Below are 8,403 nucleotides of genomic sequence, written 5' to 3' on the forward strand. Positions count from 1 at the left end.
AAATTGGAAAAATGCGTTATGACATATTTTATTGCAATGTATAGTACTGCAGTATAATAAGTCAGTTCGCGTATTGAATAGAAAATGTTCTACAAAAAAAAAAAAAAAAAAATTAAAATAAAAAGACGATGTGGGCCAAGTTTTTAGAATCTTTCGAGAACCTTCAATAATGTCATGGAGATTGTGCAGCAGCGCCAGGCCGATCAATCTATCTTGAAGCAKGTTCTCCCCGGCCACGTTTGCATGCGGCGAGGTGTCGAAAAAAATCTTTCAGAGTTCCCATTCGTAACAGGAGTGTGCAGAATATACGAAGAAAACCACGAGTATGGTTGCAATTCTGCAACGTTTCCGATGCAATGTTTTGCCCCTTATCCCCCCTCTGAATCCACTACTGACTCTTATCATTCTCAAGTAAGATATTTTTTTCACACTATGTAAGTTATTGTCAACAAATACGGGTCTAACGGCCATTCTTACATATAGTATACGATTTTAGAAGCACACACACCACCCACTTCGAAGTAGTCACTCACTAAGTTTATTTGGCTACAGCGCCTGCCGCTAGGAATTTACTTAAATAATAAATGAAATATTTTAGCTGTAAAAATTTTAATTATTTACAATTTCCAATGCAAATGCAAATGTGCGAAGGTGAAACCGCGAGAGGCAAATAATGGTGGTTTGTTTGAGAGTGAGTTCAGGCGATTTGCTGGTGTTCGTATGCAAAAGAAATTTAGAATGTGGCGTAAATGTAAACACCCGAAAATATAGAAATATGTGGCGGCAAAGTAACAATGAAAATAAAATAAATGCAGGTGGACACATGAGTATACACTCACACATTTGTGTATACGAATAGTATATGTATGTGTATGTGGTGCGCTTGCAATCTTCTGTGCGTGAAAATGTGGCAATAACGAACTGCGCTGGAATTTCACGTTTCACATAGCGTAAAGTAAACAGTGCGGCGTTGCATTAATCATTTTCATTTATTTATTTATCCATGTAAATACGAAAATTTAGATATGGTACTAGTTCAGAGCTTTGTGCCAAAGAAGGCATGGTCGCGGGTAAACACTAGTCTCCAAGAATGCGAAATCAGATGTGTTGAGGGTACGACACTCTATGGACGAGGATTCGAGGAAAGACCAGCAACAAACTGGAGGCACTTGTAGTGCAACCCTGTGTCAACCTGTTTCTTAATTTATACGCTATAGGGTTATAATTCTTTCTTAGTGGAAGAATTATTGCTTTCGCGTTAAGAACTGTTTCAGAAACCCTTTAGTTTGGCTTTTAGAAACTGCTATAATTGGTAGAGACAATACCACTTTAAGAAGGTTTCCGCAAACTTTCTTTTACGATTGTAACTTGGTAATTTGTCGTTAGATAGTTAGATAAATAAATTAGAATTGCACCGCGATCTAAGGTCTATTGTGCMCTCTCCTAAATCACAGCGACACATTTAGCCCCAGCATACGAGCGTAACCTTTTTTGGCTCTATTTTTATACACAGTTTGTCTGGGCCAACTGGAAACAACCTTCGCAGCAATGGCAACATCCTCGGGTGCTCCCTGTGGATTCGCATTAGGTGACATGGTTGGTGTCGTCGCAGATGCTAGCACGGCCTGTCCTCTCAATGCGCGACCCTTGTCAGTGTATGGAAACTGTTCAATTCACTGCTGGGCATACATAAATATAGTAGTGTTAGAATATTGAAAACTAGCGTCAAAAGAATGCAAAACACCGCGGTGGTCGCCTGGGCGTTTTACATTTCAAATACCAGGTAAATCTACAAAGCAAAAATAAAACTGAAAAAAAACAATCAATTTGGGAAATTTGCATGCAAATAAATAATAAATTGAAAATGGTGCAAAATTTCGTGTGTTTAGAAAATTTGCATCGATTATTGTCGTGCGCACATACATACATAYGTACTTATAGGCGCAGTACAGTTATATGGCTTTGGGTATATTTATTCGCAAGATTATACCGTGTGTGTGGAATAATTGTTTGCGTGTGTTTATTTTGACAGCCGTTAATGAATTGCTCGCGAAACATTTTGCTGAGTGCTAAATTGCAATATTTAATACGTTTATTTCAAATGAGGTCTTAAACAAATGGGATATTGCAGTAAAATTACTATAGTTATTTCTGTCTTGATTTTCATTAAGTCGAGCCATCGTCTTTGTACAGTAGAAACCAGTTTTTTTTCTAGTAAAGTAGTTTTAAAGTAATTTGAAGATAGCTCTTTTAAATATGTTAAAAAACCACGTTTTTGGTTTGCATTAATATTGTTTTTATATCAAGGAACATATTTTGTCACCGCACTGAGCATGGAAAAAATCTTAAGCTTTAAGCTCTCAGCCATTGCATGAAATGATTTTCATTCCCATTATATCGTTTATCACGCTTTCTGCTCGACATATGACGAGCTCCTCTTTCTCTTCTAAATTTACGAGGAAATCTTCTTAGCAGAAATCGAGGCTTCATAGTAAACAACGTTGTCTTGTTTTAATTTTTTTATAATGAATGTAGGTGATAATAAGCGTGTAAAAAGATTTATATTCACTTTTGGAAGGGTAGCAGTGATATTACAGAATCGGGGTAGTCTGTGTGCCGTGCTGCTTACTGCAGACCACAAGCGCAACCGAGATATTGCTTAACACAATTCGAAGGAGTCACTTCAGAAAGAAAATACTTTTTTCATGACTAAGTTGTTCGAATTAGGCTTAACTTTGCCTTGCCATTTATGCTACTCTCCAGATTGCTCTTGGTCCCGTACGCCGTCTGTTTGTTTGCAAACAGGGAAAAATCAATCAGTGGGGAGAAATTTGAGTTGAGAAGGTTAACACGTTCACGGGGAAATATTTCGCGGACATCCAAGTAACAGCTGATGAGCTAAAGAAGAGTGGATTTGCTGAGAGTGTGATATGTGAAGTAGAGTTGTTGAAAAAAATCGCTTTACACTCGTCTTGAGTAAGCTAAGGACTTATTTTACCGAACATGTATGAACGAATAAGAACTAAGAGGAACTCCTGCTGTGATATTTATACTGTAACCAGTTGCTACAGTGTATTATAGTTTTGTTCACTTAACAGTTGTACGTATCACCTAAGACTAAGCGAGATAGATATAGAGTTATATTTTTTAAAAAGTGGGCGTAGCCCCGCTCTCTAATAAGTTTAAAGTATATATTTTCTAAACCACTTAAGCTACAGCCAAATTATACAAATATTATAAGAACTTCTACCTACTGTGTGAAAATGGATGAAATCGGCAGATAACCCCGCTCACTGCCCATATAACGGTATTGTTAAAAACTACTTAAAGCGCAATAAATAAGTACACTAGACACATTAACTTCCGAGAGGGTATAAGAAAGCTTTATAGGAGCCCGAATGAAAATTGGACGATGGGCGTGGCAGCGCCCATTTTTTGGTGAAAGTCCCTACTTCCCATATAACACGACTATAAATTCCACTACATTCTTTTACTTTTGAGTACACAATTCAAGCAATTCGTGTATGCGATCTCACGACTTCCGGACCAAGTATCCTCTGGGTAGCCTAAGAACATCCGTTTGAAGGGAAGCTAAAGTGAGAAGGCGAAATATCCCCTCATGGGGCTGTGCGGAGGGTTTGGGACCTGTCACGTAAAAAAACAGACCCAATGAAAAGGAACAACCAGCCTCGGATGAGAGACCCCCCTTTTGATAACGGCCATGRCAAACGAAATAAGGACTATGAATTGACTGCATGCACCTGGAATGTCCGGTCCCTTAATTGAGAAGGTGCCGCTGTCCAGCTGGTTGATGACCTCATGAAAATAAAGGCTGCATTAACAACAGCGCGCCAGTCGTTTCTTCTTTTTGCTACGTGGCGCTAATTGGATATTCCAAGCGTAGTCAGGTCCTTCTCCACCTGGTCCTTCTAACGGAGCGGCGGTCTTCCTCTTCCTCTGCTCCCCCGGCGAGTACTGCGTGTTTTCGTCCATTCGGACAACATGACCTAGCCAGCATAGCCGCTGTCTTTTAATTCACTGAACTATGTCAATGTCGTCATATATCTCATACAGCTCATCGTTCCATCGAATGTGATATTCGCCGTGGCCGACACACAAAGGACCATAAATCTTTGGCAGAACTTTTCTCTGGAAAACTCACAACGTCGACTGATCAGTTGTTGTCATCGTTCAGTCTCTGCACCAATAGCAGGACGGCAATTATGAGTGACTTATAGAGTTTGGTTTTTGTTCGCCGAGAGAGGCCCTTGTTTTTCAATTACCTACTCAGTCCGAAGCAGCACGTGCTGGCAAGAGTTATCCTGAGTTGGATTTCCAGGCTGACATTTTTGGTGGTGTTTACGCTGGTTTCAAGATTGACGAAATTATCTACGACTTCAAAGTCATTACTGTCAACAGTGACGTGAGAGCCAAGTTGCGAGTGCGACGAGTGTGATATCAATGTCATCGGCATACACCAGCAGCTCTACACTCTTATAGAAGATGGTACCTTCTCTATTTAGTTCTGCAGCTCGAATTATTTTCTCCAGAAGCAGGTTGAAGAAAACGCACGATAGGGAGCCGCCTTGTCTGAAACCTCGTTTGGTAACCAACGGCTCGGAAAGGTCCTTCCCGATTCTGACGGAGCTTTTGGTGTTGCTGAACGTCAGTTTACATAACCGCATTAGTTTTGCTGGGATACCAAATTCMGATATAGCGGCATAAAGGCAGCTCCTTTTCGTGCTGTCGAAAGCTGCTTTGAAATCGAYGWAGAGGTGGTGTGTGCCGATCTCCTTTTCACGGGTCTTTTCCAMGATTTGACGCTTGGTAAAGATTTGGTYGGTTGTGGATTTTACAGCTCTAAAGCCACACTGATAAGGTCCAGTCAGTKTRTTGACGGTGGGCTTTAATCTTTCACACAATACGCTTGATAGAACCTTACATGCGATATTGAGGAGGCATATTCCATGGAAGTTGGCGCAGATTGTGGGGTCTCCTTTTTTATGAATTGGGCATAGCATACTTAAATTCCAATCGTTGAGTATGCTTTTAGCAGAAACAGCCAAAAACGCTACCCTTTCCTTCCTTTTCCTTCCTTAGCAAGTAAAATGTGTTCAAAGTTGAGCCCATGGTAGAAACGCAGAAATCAGCCATCTTTGTTTGTTTCCATTTGAACAGTGTTGCCATTGCTCAATACGCAACGGTCTTGAAACCTTCTGGAAGCCGCCGYATTTTCGAGCATTACCCCTGTCGGCCAGCTTATCAAGCTCTTCGTACTYACGCATTTCGGCCTTTTTCTTTTTCTGTTTGAAAATGTGTCTTGCTTTCCTCTTAAACTCTCGGTATCTATCCCATCCCGCACGTGTTGTGGTCGATAGTAACGTTGAGAGGTAGGCAGTCTGTTTTCTCTCCGCTGCGACACGGCACTCCTCGTCATATCAGCTGTTCTTTTGCATTTTCCGAAAACCAATGGATTCGGTTGCAGCTGTATGTAAGGAGTTTGAAATGCCGTCCCACAGTTCTCTTATTCCGAGTTGTTGGCGAGTGCTCTCAGAGAGCAGGAGTGCAAGTCGCGTAGAAATTAGGACCTCGGAGCGCAAGCACATCTAAAACACTGGAGATGTGTCTTTCGTCTATCACAACATGATCGAGACAAATAGGTAGCTTGATGTATCTTCTTATGCTGGAATCTAGTACTACAGATAACCATATTTCGGGCACCGTCGAAGTCGATCACCCTCAACCTATTTGGGGATGCTTCGTCGTGGAGGCTGAATTTACCGACCATAGTGCCAAAGATACCTTCTTTGCCCACCCTGACTTTAAAGTCGCCAAGCACGATCTTGACATCGTGGCGGGGGCAGCTCTCATAGGCGCACTCTAAGCGCACATAAAAGGCATCTTTGGCCACATCGTCATTCTCTTCCGTTGGGGCGTGGGCGCAAATCAGCGATATGTTGAAGAACCTCGCCTACGGATTGTGGCTAGATGTTCATTCACCGGAGTGTATGATAGTAATCGGCGACGGAGTCTCTCTCCCACCAGGAATTCCACACCAAACTGGCGCTCCTTTATATGGCCACTGTAGTAATTGCCACAAAGACCTACTCGTCTCTGTCCGTGTCCCGTCCATCATATTTCTTGGACGGCGGTGATGTCAGTCTTTATTTTCGTAAGGACATCAACCGGCTGGGCAGCGGCACCCTCCCAATTAAGGGACCGGACATTCCAGGGGCATGCCCGCATCTATCGGCCGATATGTGATCTTACTGAAATTATTTCTGTAACAGCGTAGCGGTATTTTTGCCTTAATCCCGGTTGGAAGAGTATGGAATGCTCGGTTACATCGGAACTTAGCCCTTCCTTACTTGGTATCTTTTGGGAATTTTTGTGTACTTTCAAAAATCACATTTTGAGAATTGTCAGACTAGTTTTACCCCTCTTGTGAAACTCCCTTGAGTGTAACTATTTGAAAATGTCCATCCAACTGGAAAGTTCAGTAATTTAAACACCTCTATTTCAAAGAATTACCTCGCTGATATTTTTGCCCAAAAATATGTGTGAGATATAGTGCACAAATATACATATGTACATTTAACACCTAAAACTATGGTAAACTGCTGTCATTCATTTGCCCTCCGAGTTCTATTCCATGATAAACACGCGATGCTGTGAGCTTATTGTAATTAAAATACTTGTTAATTACACCATAAGCAACGCGTTCGCTTGTTGTGTGTGTGCCGAAGTGTGTGTCAGTTTAGTTACGTAGTCGCTGCGCCTAATTCTATACACCGTTGTAGGCGACCTGCTCTCGAAATGATTTTTACATATAGATAGATTGTAATTTATTTTAATAGCCTGTTACCCACATATGAAAATGTAAATCCCCACACACACATACACATACACACATGTCTAAAGTAGAAGATTTGCCGGTGCTTTGCTATGGCCGCGCCACCCACAATTTCTAATCGCCGAGTGCAGTCAGGTGTTGAGTTTATTGTGCAATTGGTGGAAAAAAGTTGATAACTTTTCGTTTTATTTGCTCATCGCGCCCGCACACACGTGTACGTTCATGCGAACACACATGCGAATACACACGTATGAGAATTTTATAATTTGAGCTAGCGCGATGCTATTAAGCAGCTACATTGATTTTAACTGGTGTATGTAAACATATGTATATATACATACATACATACATATAYATACAAGTATATACCCCTGTGGGAGAAGTTTTAGCCCAATTCTAAATTGTTATTTCGTGTCGTTCTCTAGTGCATCTCCGCCCGACCACAACTTCCTACATAAGTACATTTTTATGAGAAACTCACTTTATGTATCGGACCCGTGATTCCTTTGGTATCAATTATGAGTGGTTTTGAGTTCTACATTGAACCACTGAAAGGTGTATATATAAGGTGTATACATTTCAACAAAAAATCCTTAATTTTTTTCCAACATATGAAACGAATCGAAAAAGATATAGGGTTGTACTTGTCAACTTAATCATGTTGACGACACCAATTAGTTTTGAGATGCCGTGAATATTTATATCCATATGTTCGAACTTACTTAATTTTTATTTACATCATTACTTCGAAATCTCTCAGAAAAATGTGAATTTGTTGCCGTTGATTAGATTGAGTTGAAAAAAAAAAATTTTTCAAAAGCCCTTATTTTCGGAGATACCTCTTCGATCTATCGGAAACTTGCCTAATTGTTTCCGAAAATTATTTTTCTAACCTAACCTTACGCGCACTTTTTTTCTATGCAAGGTAAAAGTACCAGCTGATATTTGACAAAAGCAAAAATGCAATAACGGAGTCATAAGCCGTTCAAAAAATTGTCAACGCCGTTTGTATGCAAAATCACCGGTTCCTTTTCGGTCAACCCAATATTATATTTATTAAGTTAGTGACGAATTAAGTAGATTTAGCTATGCCCTATGTCTGTCTGTTTGTCCGTCTCGATCTCAAATTTTGTACTCGGTCTTTTCTCCACAAAAGCTGCTCATTCTCCGGAACGATCGATAGGATCAATATAGCATACAGCTTTTAATGCAAATTGAATTATCGGAACCAGGTGCTTGTGTGGAAAACTTTTTATTTGACGAGATATTTACTGATATGAATTTGTGTAATAGATATTTCCTTCAGGGTTGGTGGTTGTGCAAAACTCGACTGAATGTCAATCACTTAACTCATCTGGCTTATTATAAATATTACCCGTGTGATATTCCCACGACGATTGAAAATTGCAAGCATGCCTCGGAATCGCAGAAGTGTATGTATGAACGAAAAAAGTGTGTTCCTCAATCTAAAGCTATTAATTTATATATATTTGAGTTAACATTTCACACATGTTTGCAGAAGAACTAATTTCTCCATGAAATATATATTT

This window comes from Bactrocera latifrons, unplaced genomic scaffold (genome assembly GCF_001853355.1).
Source record: "Bactrocera latifrons isolate USDA-ARS-PBARC rearing strain unplaced genomic scaffold, ASM185335v1 scaffold_84, whole genome shotgun sequence".
NCBI classification, from domain to species: domain Eukaryota; kingdom Metazoa; phylum Arthropoda; class Insecta; order Diptera; family Tephritidae; genus Bactrocera; species Bactrocera latifrons.